This window comes from Sus scrofa, chromosome 2 (assembly GCF_054392235.1).
Source record: "Sus scrofa isolate SSC_HxYL_T2T_F1_AM1 chromosome 2, Sscrofa_HxYL_maternal_Yorkshire_Landrace_v2.0, whole genome shotgun sequence".
Classification (NCBI taxonomy): domain Eukaryota; kingdom Metazoa; phylum Chordata; class Mammalia; order Artiodactyla; family Suidae; genus Sus; species Sus scrofa.
In genome coordinates, this window is record NC_139384.1 from 19,476,735 (window position 1) to 19,488,954 (window position 12,220).

General features: G+C 38.3%; 1 protein-coding gene across 50 annotated transcripts in view; it reads left to right on the forward strand.

The window, feature by feature from the left end:
- Positions 1-487: 487 nt before the first annotated feature.
- The window catches only part of PHF21A (PHD finger protein 21A), a 200,824-nt gene continuing 189,091 nt past the window's right edge, over positions 488-12,220 (forward strand). For 27 of the 50 annotated variants that reach the window (XR_014837024.1, XM_085011363.1, XM_085011335.1 and 24 more), the window contains exon 1: positions 488-538. The gene's annotated coding sequence lies outside the window, so the exon portion shown is untranslated. Of the gene's footprint in view, positions 981-1,652; positions 1,786-2,716; positions 2,776-3,361; positions 3,576-12,220 lie in introns of those variants that run through there. The other 23 variants (XM_085011337.1, XM_085011351.1, XM_085011360.1 and 20 more) reach the window with 5 other exon arrangements.

A 12,220-nucleotide genomic window follows, 5' to 3' on the forward strand; every position in this document is an offset into this window, starting at 1 on the left:
CTGCGGTCCGGGGCCGGGTGGTGAATGGGCTGGTGGTGCTCGCTGCTGCTGCTGAGAGGAGGAGGAGGAGGATGAAGAGTTGGGCTTGTTTGTCTCCCACAGTTTCTCTCCTGCTGCTCTGATTTCTCCCCTCCACCCCATTCCGGCCCGGGGCCTGTGTGTGTCTCTCCTGGAGGAGGAGGAGGATCCAGTTCCTCCCCCCACCCCCTCCTCCCCACCCCCCCTTGCCTGGGGAAGAGGAGGAAAGAAACAGCCCAGAGAGAGGGAGAGAGAGTGAGAGAGAGAGAGAGAGAGGGAGAGAGAGAGAAGAGAGAGGAGAGGAGGAGGAGGAGGGAGAAGGGAACAACCTACCATCTTAACACACTAATATCTAAAAAGTGCGAGAGGCCCAGAGCAGCAGCAGAAGCAGCAGCAGCAGCTCCAGCTTCTTCCCTCCCTCCCCATGAAGAAGAGTTCCCTCCTCCTCCTCCTCCTGCTTCTCCTGCTCAGAGTTCCTGCCTCCAGCTGCCAGGGGGGACAGCCAGCCAGCAGCAGGAGGGTGCAGTATCCCAGCTTTTCCATTCTCTCTTCTCCTCACTCTCCTCTCTCTCTTTTTTTTTCTGGAGTAGCTCTATTTCCCCTCCCTCCCCCTTCTCCCTCTCCCCCTCTCCCTCTCTCTCCCTCTCTCTCTCCCTCTCTCTCTCTCTCTCTCTGTCTTGTCTCTGGTGTTTGTCTCTGGGAGGAACTGGGGCTGCCTGCTTGGAGTTTGTTGTGGGGGGGGAGGTAGGGGGAGGGGAGGGGTGTGTGGGAGGGAGAAGGGAAAGGGGGGTGTTCTCGGCAGGACCCCTCAGTCAACTTGAGATTTGAGCTATAACTTCCCCTTCGGGGCGCCCCCCTGCGTGCCCTTCCTATTCCTCCCCCCCTAAAAAAAAGACAATGGAAAAACCTTGCCTCCCCCTTCTTCCCCTCTGCCCTCCACCCCTCCCCAGGATAAATTGGAAGTAAGTTTACGAGCAGCCTCGGGAGCCTGGGCGCTGAGTGCTGGGCCGGAGCGGGTGACAGAGGCGGCGCGCCGGGGGTGGCGGGGAGGGGGCGTCACATTGTCCCGGCGGGGGGCCGGGGAGGGGGCCTACGGCAGGGGCGGGGGGCGCGGAGCTTCGTCCGCCCCCTTGGGCTCTCCCTTGGCCCAGGGATGGTCGCCGGGGCTCTCTCACCCCCCCACCCCCCCCCGGGATGCTGTCGGGGGGAAGTTTTTATTATGGTTATTTATTTAATTTTTTTTTTTTTTTTTTTTTTGGAAATCCATCTTGTTTGGTGACTGAGGGATCTGGTTAAAAAAAAAAAAAATAGCTGCGGCTGCTGACGCTGCCGGGCCCAAGTGTGTGTGTGTGTGTGTGTGTGTGTGTGTGTGTGTTGGTGCATTTGTATTGGGTGGCCGGAGCAGCGTTGGGGAAATTCCGCTTATTCTTCTTCTTCTGCAACTTGTTATTCCGGAGAGTCTGCCTGCACCCCTCACCCCGGGGCCGGCCCTCCCGTACTCGCCCCCGCCGCCCGCGGCCGCCGGGCGCCCCCAGGACCCCGCGCCGGCCGGGGCCCGCAGGCCGCTCTGAGAGGGGCCGCGGCCGCCCCTCCCCCGCCCGCGCCCCCGCCGGGGGGAGGGGCGCGCGGAGTGGGACTCTTTCCGTTTGGTCCAGCCCCGCCGTGCACGCAGTTCCCAACACTTCTCGTCATCCTCTCTTTGGTCTCTTTATTCTGCTGAGCGGTGCTGTTAGGATTTCTTTTTTTCCCCTGACCACGTTCGCGATGGTGGGTAGCAGCAAGGTGGCCCTGGTAGGGGAGGGGTTTGATACCGAGATTGGGCACCGGGGGAAGAATGTCTCCTTTCAACTTTGTCTGTGGCTTGCACCCCCGGAGAAGGCCACACGCCGGTTGTGGGGTGCAGATGTGCCGAGAGTGATTTCTAAGTAGTTGAGTTGTTGAGATGAGGGTACGACTGCTAATGGTAGGCAGGTTTTGTTTTCATTGGTGAATCGGGTGTCATCATATTCCGGTCATATGTTGAAATATTCTTTGTTTAGGTCTTGAAGTAGAGGATCTTACTCTGCACGTCCACATTGTGTTGTTTTTAAATGATGTCTCTGCAAGTATGGCTTTCTAGAATTTCAGATGTGAGTTAAGGTCCGGGCGTGTGTGGGCCTCAGCACTGGCCTTGACAGTGAACTTTGTGGCTGTGTTTTGGATTTCAAAGATTTACCCCATAGCTGGGGTGCGAGCTGTGCTTTTCTTTTTTTGTTAATTGTAAGTGTCAGGAATGGAGATGCTTGAGCTGGGGACGTTACAGAAGAACATTTATGTGTTAATAATTGATAGTTGAATATTAGAATCAGATTAATTTGGGATGATGAAAGTTTTTTTTTTTTTAAAGCAGTTATGCACTCTAGGAAGGAAGCCTTTTCATAGGCACACTTTATAGGGGTTCTTTAGGGCGCAGAGCTTGAATATCTCCTTTGAGAGAGGATACTCATCAGCATCTGTAGCTTCATTGAGGGCCTGATAAGCGGACTGGAACTAGGGCTAAAACATCTAAGTGAACTTTTCAGGGTTTGTGTTGTTTGTTTACATTTGATGTTCACTCTTGTTTGGGCAATAGGAATAAATAGTTCAGCTTTTCTTTTGATTTTTGAAGACAAGCCCCTGCCCCCCTTTTTTAAGTTTCACAATTTACTTGGTTTCACAGCATTATAGGAAACTGTTACTCCATTTTTACTGGAAAAACTATTATTCATTTTGATTTTGGTAAGTTCCTTTCTATTCTCTTTTTCTGTCTCCATTTGTATATGGACTCTGCATCGTGGGCTTAATCCTAGCTTGTTAAGGACCATTTAAAATGTCTGAAGAATACATTTTAAAAGCTCAGAACACGTGTTTTAATGGCAAAGAGGAAAATTTTGTGTGCAGTTACGCTCATGTTTTTAAAAAATTTACTGTACTTAAAACTTTGGAGGTGTACAACTATTCTTAGATAAAGAGCATAGTAATAGTGCAGGAAATTCTCAAAACACAAACTTCTGGCTAACATGTTAATATTCCAGGTGCTTTATGTTATGTCATATTTTTGCTTTTCTTAGCAGAATAGTTTTTGCAGTCTGACTGATATTGCTTGGATGGCCTTAATAGTCTTTTGCTTGAGTGCTTCTGAAGGCTTTTTAACATAGTTTCTAGATAATTTTGCAAGCTTTATTTAAGCATGTTGCACTTTGGACTCAGGCAGGTCGTTATGGAACTGGAACAGTAGTAGATTAAAAAGACTCCTGCCTATGCCAGAATTGGTTCTTAAGAAGTATAAGTGATGGACAGGGCCCTGTTTCTTTTGGCTTTGAAGGGTCCATCCTTTTTCCCATTCAGTCATCTGGAAGGAGCTGCCCCAGAAATACTCTTCTTCTGCTTACATGAAGAACTCTAAATGCTGTCCAGCAGGAGGTGCTACAGCAAGATAAAGGAAACATGAATTTTGAGGGTCTTGCTACTTACTACCGCTCTACTTAGCTTCAACTAAGCAGCAGGATTAACACCTTAAAGCTCCAGAAAGATTTTGAGTAAGTCCATTGAGAAATTCCATTTACTATTTGAAATTGAAATTTTTGACTGCTTTTTACCTGTTTACAGTACCACACAAAGTAGATGGCTTATTATGCTAGCTTAAGGATGCTGCCCTTATGTACAGAACTTTGTTAGAATTATTTTATTTCAAAGAGGAGTTAGGCTCATATTGGTGAGTAGGGTATTGAACACACTTTAAAAATTCGTGTGTGATGGCTGTAAACAAAAGTAATTGGTATGATTTGGGACTTTAGGCTTTGTGGACATTCCCTATAATATTAATACAAATGGGATATAGAGTACTTGAAATTTTGGAAAGGGAGGTACTGTATGGAAGAATTTTTAGGCTTTGTGTGTTTGTGTGCTTTTCCTCCCAATCTATGGACAGCAGTAATAAATTCTTAGATACTCACTTTGTAAATATATATGGTTGATGTATTTAAGTTGGCCCCCAAAGACTGCAATTCTTGAAATGTAAGTAAAGTTATATCTCTGAGTATGGGTCATTGCTGATGTGTCCATTAGTAACATGTAACAATAACTGGATAAAGATGAATGTAGTTTCACAGCATTTACAGCACATGGGCCTTTGAAACTGTTAGTGTTAGGTGAATTGATTTATCACTGGAAATAGTATGCTACTGTAGTGGCTTGTAAAATTTTATTTCAGAATTTTAAAAACTTAGTAATGTGTGGAAAATTTGATGACCCTGCTTTGAATTTTTTTGTTTTCTAGGAATAATACTGTACTTTTTTTCTCAGAAGGGCAAATGAGATAATATGTATGAAAGTTCTTTGTAAATTGTCAGAAGCCATGCAGATGTTAAGTTGTTGAGAAAGGTAGCTAATTAATACATAGAAACTTCTGTCTTTAAAATATTAACTTTCTCCATATCGTTTGGGAAATGAGTGCTTTAAAAGTGCACCCAGAACACTTTATTAATTTTTTTTTTTAATACTGCTGTGGTTACCAAAACCTCTTTGTTATAGTTTTGAAGCTTTGTTTAAAAAATGCTGCCTAGGCAGTTTCCCCAATTCAAAAAAAAGATCATTTTTCCTTTTGTAGATCCTGTGAAATGTGTATCCACTAAAGTTTTTCTTCGCTTCTCCATTGATGTGATAGAAATTGATTTTAGTGAGTATTTAAGTTCCCAGATTCTTCTATAGCATCTTAATAACACAGAGTAACAGATGTCACAGTTAATATTTTGATTGTTTTGATTGATTCTGCTAACTTTCTGAAAAATTCTTACTAAACCTTTCGGACTTATTTCAAAGTGAAAATGATGTATATCTATAGCATTAGTATTAGGTGTGTGTGGGTATATATCATTTTTGCTTTTCTAACTTAGAGGGGTGCCTAAGGAAATGACTACTCAAATCTAGAGAAATGCACCGAAATATTTGTGTAAAAATAACCCAGCAGTTTAATGCTTAGAGCTTTGAGTTCTACTTTTCTTAATAGACTCTGCTTACAAAATTGGACTAAAATAAAATAAAATAATGTATAGATAATTGGGAGTCCCTATGTTTTTGAGAGTATCAAAAGGTATATAGTACCTTAAATTTTAGAATTGACTGCTGTTTATGAAATAGCTTCAATTAGAAATTAAATCTAGAAACTTACTTCTGTGAAAGGTGAGAAAAACATTTAACTGTCTAGATAAAAATGAAACATCTCAGGGTAATATTAACTTTTTCATCTTACAGAGTGAATATTTAAGCTTCTTTTGAGGAAATACTGACATTAAGGTTATAGTAATATGCTTTCAAATTTTGTATCCTTAGTATTTTATTGCCGAAGTCTTTTGTATTTTAGTTACTATTGAAAGGGAGAAAAGGAAGGGATTAAAGTTTTAGGTCTCTAACCTTTGACAGAGTTCCTTTATATCTATATTCAGAGCTGATTTTTTGAAGCATGTTTGAATCTTCATATTAATTTGTGCTGGGAAATATTAATGATTTATGTTGACTTTTCAGAACTTTTGTACATGGGCTTTTTTTTTTTTTTTTTTTTTGGAGGCCCTAAATATTCATTAGGGGTGTAGCAATATATTTTGATCACTTTAACTTTACCAAGTGTGTATTTTTGCTGCTTTGAGATTTTTTTTAAGAGATAATATGTTAACACTGCATTAAATTTATTGTAGATAATTATTTCTTAAGTGGCATGTTTCCTTCTTTTGTTTCTTTGTGTGTATGTGGCCACATTATTTTTTTAGGCTTTTATATCATCTTATTTGTGTATTGAATTTCTGAATAGTTATCTTTTGTAATGTTGAAATAGACCTTTAAGAATAACTTTTATATTGCTTGTCTGTCAATTCAGTCTTAAACTGAGGTAGTAGAGAACTCTTCCCTTAGAAGTATGTGCATTTCAGTCTTCCTCTGGGCTTTTTTCTAAAGCAGCTTTCTTGTACTAGACACTTATCTGGCAGTTTGAATGCCCCTCTACTTCTCCCCTTCCTGCAAACCACACCCCCACCCCCCTTATTAAAAACAAAGCAACAACAACAAAAAAACCCAGCAGGTTGAAGAAAACTATTCTTGTCTATACTTTGGAATCATCTACGGAAATATTTTTCTACTTTTTAAAGTAGACAAAAAAGTGAACCCATAATATTGAGATAGGAAAGGAAAGGGGCCTAACAGGTTGATGATCTAGGCCTTATTTTGTCTCTGTTTATGGGCCTAGGGGAGAAAAATAACTTAAACACAGAAGCCAAAAAGATGGGTTTTGTTTTATTGTTTTGGCTGCATTGAGAATACAAACTGTCAGTACTTGAGGAGAAGGAGCAGCAGAGAGGAATTGATTTTTTTCTGCTGCAGATCCAAGTATTGTTAACCATGTGCATCTCCAAAGCAGCATACTTACAAATCAAACAGTAGTTGATTCTTTCACTCAATTAAGAGTCAGAACCCTAAACTGTTGTTTTTTTAAGAATTTTAAATAAGTACCCAAAACTTCAGAGAAATGACACTAATTTCTTGATAAAAGTGGGTGATAGTAACCATGGCAACTGCTATCTTTGGCCTATGGACAGTATATTGTATTGATGAAGCTTCAGATCCTGTAGTATCCTGTCACTTTTATGATGAAATGTAGTAGCATGTGTTGCAGGTGATTTTTAGCTGGATTGTGTTAAATTTGTGTGCCATCTTATCTTTCCTTGTTAGGAATTTCTTGGACTATATTCCACAGCATGTTTGTGAAGGTGCTGTTGCCTGAAAATAACCCACCACCTGTGTTAGGCCTCCTGATGCAGATTGTACTTAGTTCCTTCCCAGCCTCCTTCCTCAATCTTGCAGAAAATAGGGGTGTATGTGGAAACTATATACATAAATTACAGCTTAAAGTTATCCACTTGGGTTTGGACATGTTGTTGATAGCTTAAAAACAAAAACAAACAAAAAAAACTTTTGTGTTTTTACCAGAGGTCAATGAATGAGGGAAATGGGTCTGTAGTTGGAATATTTTTTTCTAAGTGTTCTTTTCCCAAATATTTGTACGTGAAATGAGGGTGTAAATATTGAGTAAGGACTTGACAAAAGAGAAACTTAAGTATTATTGTGTGTGTGTGTGAGAGAGAGAGGGAGGGAGAGAGAGAGAGAAAGATGGTTTTATGTGCATGTATTACTATAAGAATATGTTTCCTAGTGGGCAATATTAGGATATGGGAAATGTTTCCTTATGAGAATTTTCTTTAAGAAGAATTATTTATAAAATACAACCTGAAAGTCTGTTAAGAGAAAACCTGGTAAACCAATTATGACTTTTTTCCTGGAGGGGAATAGAAGGCTTTGAAACTGATCAAACTTAAAAAAATTGTTTTAAAGATTATCTCCTTAAATATAATTTAAAAATTGTACATATCTTTTTGCTTTTTAAGGATTTCTTTTATATGCTTATTCTATATAAGGTTTTTTAAAATGTGAAATGTGGATCTAAATGTTAAGTGATACTTTTTCCATTATATGCTAAAGAATCTGTGCTAGAGCAGACAAAAAAAAAAAACTATAACTGAATTTGACTAGGCTCTGATAATAAGATCTAGTCAAATTGTGCTGGATAGTTCAGACTTTCTTGAAACTTACTGTGATGGGATGAAGTGGTTTACTTACTACAAGTCCCAAAATGCTTTGCGGGTTTTGCCTAACTCCAGATTAGAGCATTGCATGCTGGGACCTGTAGTTGATTTAAACAGCACAGGGAACCCTTCCCTCTTGTCTACTCCATTTTATACACAGCTTCCCAAGCTTCTAAGAACTTTCTGCTAAGTAAAGTTTGATCGCTAATATCATGATTATTCTGCTGCTGGTATTTCTAAAGTGAGTCTTCAGAAACACCTTAGTGTTTTAGTTTACCTTAGATGAGTTTGCTGTTTTTGAAATCAGTTACTGTAAGATTTAGGTGTAAAATAATATATTTATGTAGATGTGTTCAAAACTTGACTTAGCAATTGTAAATTTTTTGTCTGTGATGATAGAGGTCTCTATAATTAGATCATTAACTGATTCCTAGTAGCCCTGATAGATATGCTGTTCTCTTTTCTTTGAATGGGGACAGTTATTCAGTAGTTAAAATTTGGATGAAAGGGATGGTTTTTTGTGTGTGGGCCAGTATTTAAGTTCAGAGTTTTTTATTCTTATTTAATGATTGTCAACATCTTGAATCTCAGTATTCTATAAATGGAAGATAGATTCCTGAAAATGTATGTAGTTTTATTGTAAATTTAATACTCAGAGGTATAGTCTGAAAGAGAAAAAGGTAAGATTTCTTTAATTGTTTGTATTTTCAAACAATTTAATTGTATTTATAAAAGTAAAATTTCTGTCCTTTCGAGGGGTCTGATGTTTTCACTTTATTAACTAATATCAGTGTTGTTGTGGGGATTAAATGTTAAAATGTGTAAAAGTGCTTAGCACAGTGCCTGGTACATACTAAAGATTCAGCAAATGTTTAGAATTAGCAACAGCAGCAGTAGCAGTGGTTATTGTTACTTTTTTTTTTTTTTAAAGCATGCTTTACATTTTTCCCTTTTTATGTTATTATTTGATCAGAAACCCAGGATGTTCTGACAAGGCCTTGGGATTTTTGGCCTGTAGTAATGATGTGGCAGTTCCTTACCACATAAAATGTCTTCGCACCTCACTTTCTCTGTAAGTGATGTATGCAAAAAGTCAGACAACCAGCCAGTAGCAGAATTTTGACCAGGATTCAGTGCTGTCTATTCAGTACTGTTTGCCACTGTGCCACAGCCTTTAGTTGACTTTGGAAAGTTCAAAAGGTAATGAAATTTTTTTTTGTTCATAATGTGTGCACTATTACAACATCCAGCCTAGTTGATTAATGAAAATAAGATGCTTCAAAAATGTTTCTCATGTCACAGTGTATGTAACCTTGGAAAAATTCTCTTATGTTCAGAAGCATGAACCAATCTATCACCACAGTTCACAGTGTTACAGGATTAATGTATTGGAGGCCAGTGAGCAGCCCCAGAAAGAAAATGTAGTTTCAGGTCTGTGGGTTGTACTTAAAATGTTAGGTTCAAAGAAATCATAAGTCATTACATTATTTTTCTCTTTTAGGACACTCTAACTTCTTTTAGGTTCTTGAACTTGTTCAAGGATATTTTTATCTACGTGGCTTTTAGCTTTTTGAGAAGGGAAAGGGACACCTGAGAATATTGAAAAATGTAGGCATAAGTTGTGATGTATGTACCTTAGTTTGAGCATATGCGAAATCAGGGAAGTGTCTTTCTTATCTGCTTGGCCAGTGTCTATTCTAGCAGAGCCCCTCGAATGTTATTGCTGAAGGCTGCTATGTTTATTTAAGAAACTCTGCCTTTGGTAGTAATTATTTAAGTACTTGTTTATACAACAAACCAACCCACTGTAATAATACTAACCTTTTTTCCCTCATAAACATGAACTGAAACTTGTTAACATTTGTATACTAGATATTAGATTCTTTAGACATATTGTAAATTTATGGAATCTGATTTGATATGCTTCCACATTATGAATGGTTTTATTTGTTTTATATTAACTCAACTTTTCAAGACCTAATATTAAAATGAAAATAATTTAGTGGTTATAAAGATGTTAAATTCAAAAATCTAAATGTAAGGAAGAAAATGGTCTCTGGTATTAATTGGCCAATGCAGAAAGTTTGGATGAGTTATTATCTATATTTTATAGTTATACACACTTGTGTGATTCCTGAAATAACCAAAGTTGGAAATAAGGAGAGTAAAACTGGGCAGCCATGTGTAATTCTCTGTGGAGTCCTCTGACATACTAAATTATTGAGCACAGTTTTCTATCTTTTTTTAAATGAAATATCCCAGGCCAATGTAGATGAAACAGTTGTGACGATATCAGAAGACCTGGCTTTAAGACCAGTCCCATCATTAGCTGTTCACTCTTGGGAAGTTCATACTAGCTGGGCTTTAGTTTTCCCAGTACTGCAGTAAAATGGGGATAATGGTGAGAGCCTGCTTCGCTGTGCTATTAAAAGGAGTAGATGAGACAACACTCATGAATGTACTTTATTTTCTAGACTATGAAAATTCATATTAGTTGAGTTTTTAATCACTAATAGATGGCTGGATTCTCAGATATTTGGCTATATTGTTTAAACAATGTTAATATATTAAAAATTTCAAATGTGTGAGTTAGAATGATAATTGGTGATCTAGACCCCTCCCCATGGCCAACAGACAAGTTCCTTTTTTTTTTTTTTTTTTTTTGTCTTTTGTCTTTTTAGGGCCGCACCCTCGGCATATGGAGGTTCCCAGCCAAGGGCTCTAATCAGAGCTGTAGCCGCTGGCCTACACCACAGCCACAGTCACACCAGATCCTTAACCCACTGAGTGAGGCCAGGGATCGAACCCGCAACCTCATGGTTCCTAGTCGGATTCGTTTCCACTGCGCCATGACAGGAACTCCGACAAATTCTTTTTTCAAAAAAAAATTTTTTTAATTATAGTTGATTTACAATGTGCCAAATTCTAATGTATAGCAAAGTGACTCAGTCATATATATTTATACATAGGTATCCTTTTTTTAAAATATTAATTTCCGTCATGGTCTATCCCAGGAGATTGGATATGGTTCCCTGGGCTACATAGTAGGACATTATTGTCTGTCCATTCTAAAAGTAGTAGTTTGCATCTATTAACCCCCAGCTCCTACCATACCACTCCCTCCCTTGGCAACCATAACAAGTTAACATGTATTTGCAGTGTATTTCTTGACAAAAAGTGCTGCTGTGTTTGTGTGTATATATCATATATATATGTATATATATCATAAATGTACTGGTGTGTTAGGATAATGTAAAGTTTGAACTATCGGCTTTTCTGTTGAAAGGTATTTTTATGTGTTAATGTACAAATCTATACAAATATATGTAGTTGTTCTCAGAGAAATGGCACAGATAAGACTAGATTTGGCAAGTTATGAATATTTTTTGTATTTTAGGGTTATCTATATATTAATAATGATAATTAACATTTGCTGACTGTGTTTATGTTTAGCGCTGAACCATTTTACATATAGGATTTCATTTCATTTTAATTCTCACAGCAGTATTCTGAGAATTTACTGTTGCTATCCTACCCCCATTTTACAGATGAGGAAATGAAGGCTTCCCTGGGGTCATTTAGGTAGCAAATGATACAGTCTGAATTCAAGCTCAGGTCTGATTCTAGAGCCCCTCCTTTTAAGTGTCTATAATGCTGTATTTAACTGTGTAATTCCCGTAGAAACCTAGAAAGTGAATTACTAAAGAAGTTTTCAATTTACTGAAATGGCCACAGCTATGATATATCATTTTAAGAATGTTTTATCTGATTTGAGTTGAATTAGGTTGAATGTTTTGGAAATTGTAAGCACTGGAATGGAATGAAACTGAAGGCATTTGCAAGACTGTGCGTCCTGTCCGTTATCTGCCCGTTGCTGAGCACAGTGCTGATGTGGAGTGGGTTCTAATATCTGTGTCTTAAAGGTTAGAACTGGGGCACTGTAGCATGGTAGGTTGTTTTATACACAGTCTTAATAGGTGCAAATAGTTTGCATTGGCTATTTCAGTTATTCCTTACGTAACTACCAACATGTAGAGGGTTTGATGGTAAGTATCTTTTCTTTTAATATTTAATGTTATTTTAATGTTTTAAAAATATTTAAAGGCAGAGCATTGGAATTAGAAAACTAATACTTGCAATATAGATATATGTAAAGTGGAAAGCTAAAGTTATCCTATTCTCATCTACCTAAAAATTTTCTGTGCATTTAACTGTATATAGTATCTATGTATTTTAAAAATACATAGCATTATACCATACTACTCTCTTGAAGTTTACTTTTTTCTGGTGGCTTGTTAAAAAACTTGCCTGTTTTTCAAATTAAAGCTCAGGTGGGAAATGTGAGTGAAGTTGAAAGGAGGGAGGTGGGTAAGTTTTAAACATTAAGATTATGAACCAGATATCCTAAACTGATTATGACTTATGGGGCAGAAAGTAATTGAAGTTCTTTTTACTTGTACCTAATGCCTTGGAAATTGTCATTGTTATTTTAAAAATTTTAAAGAATGTTAACTGATGTAAAATAACAACACTGTTCTCTGTCCTGCACAAGT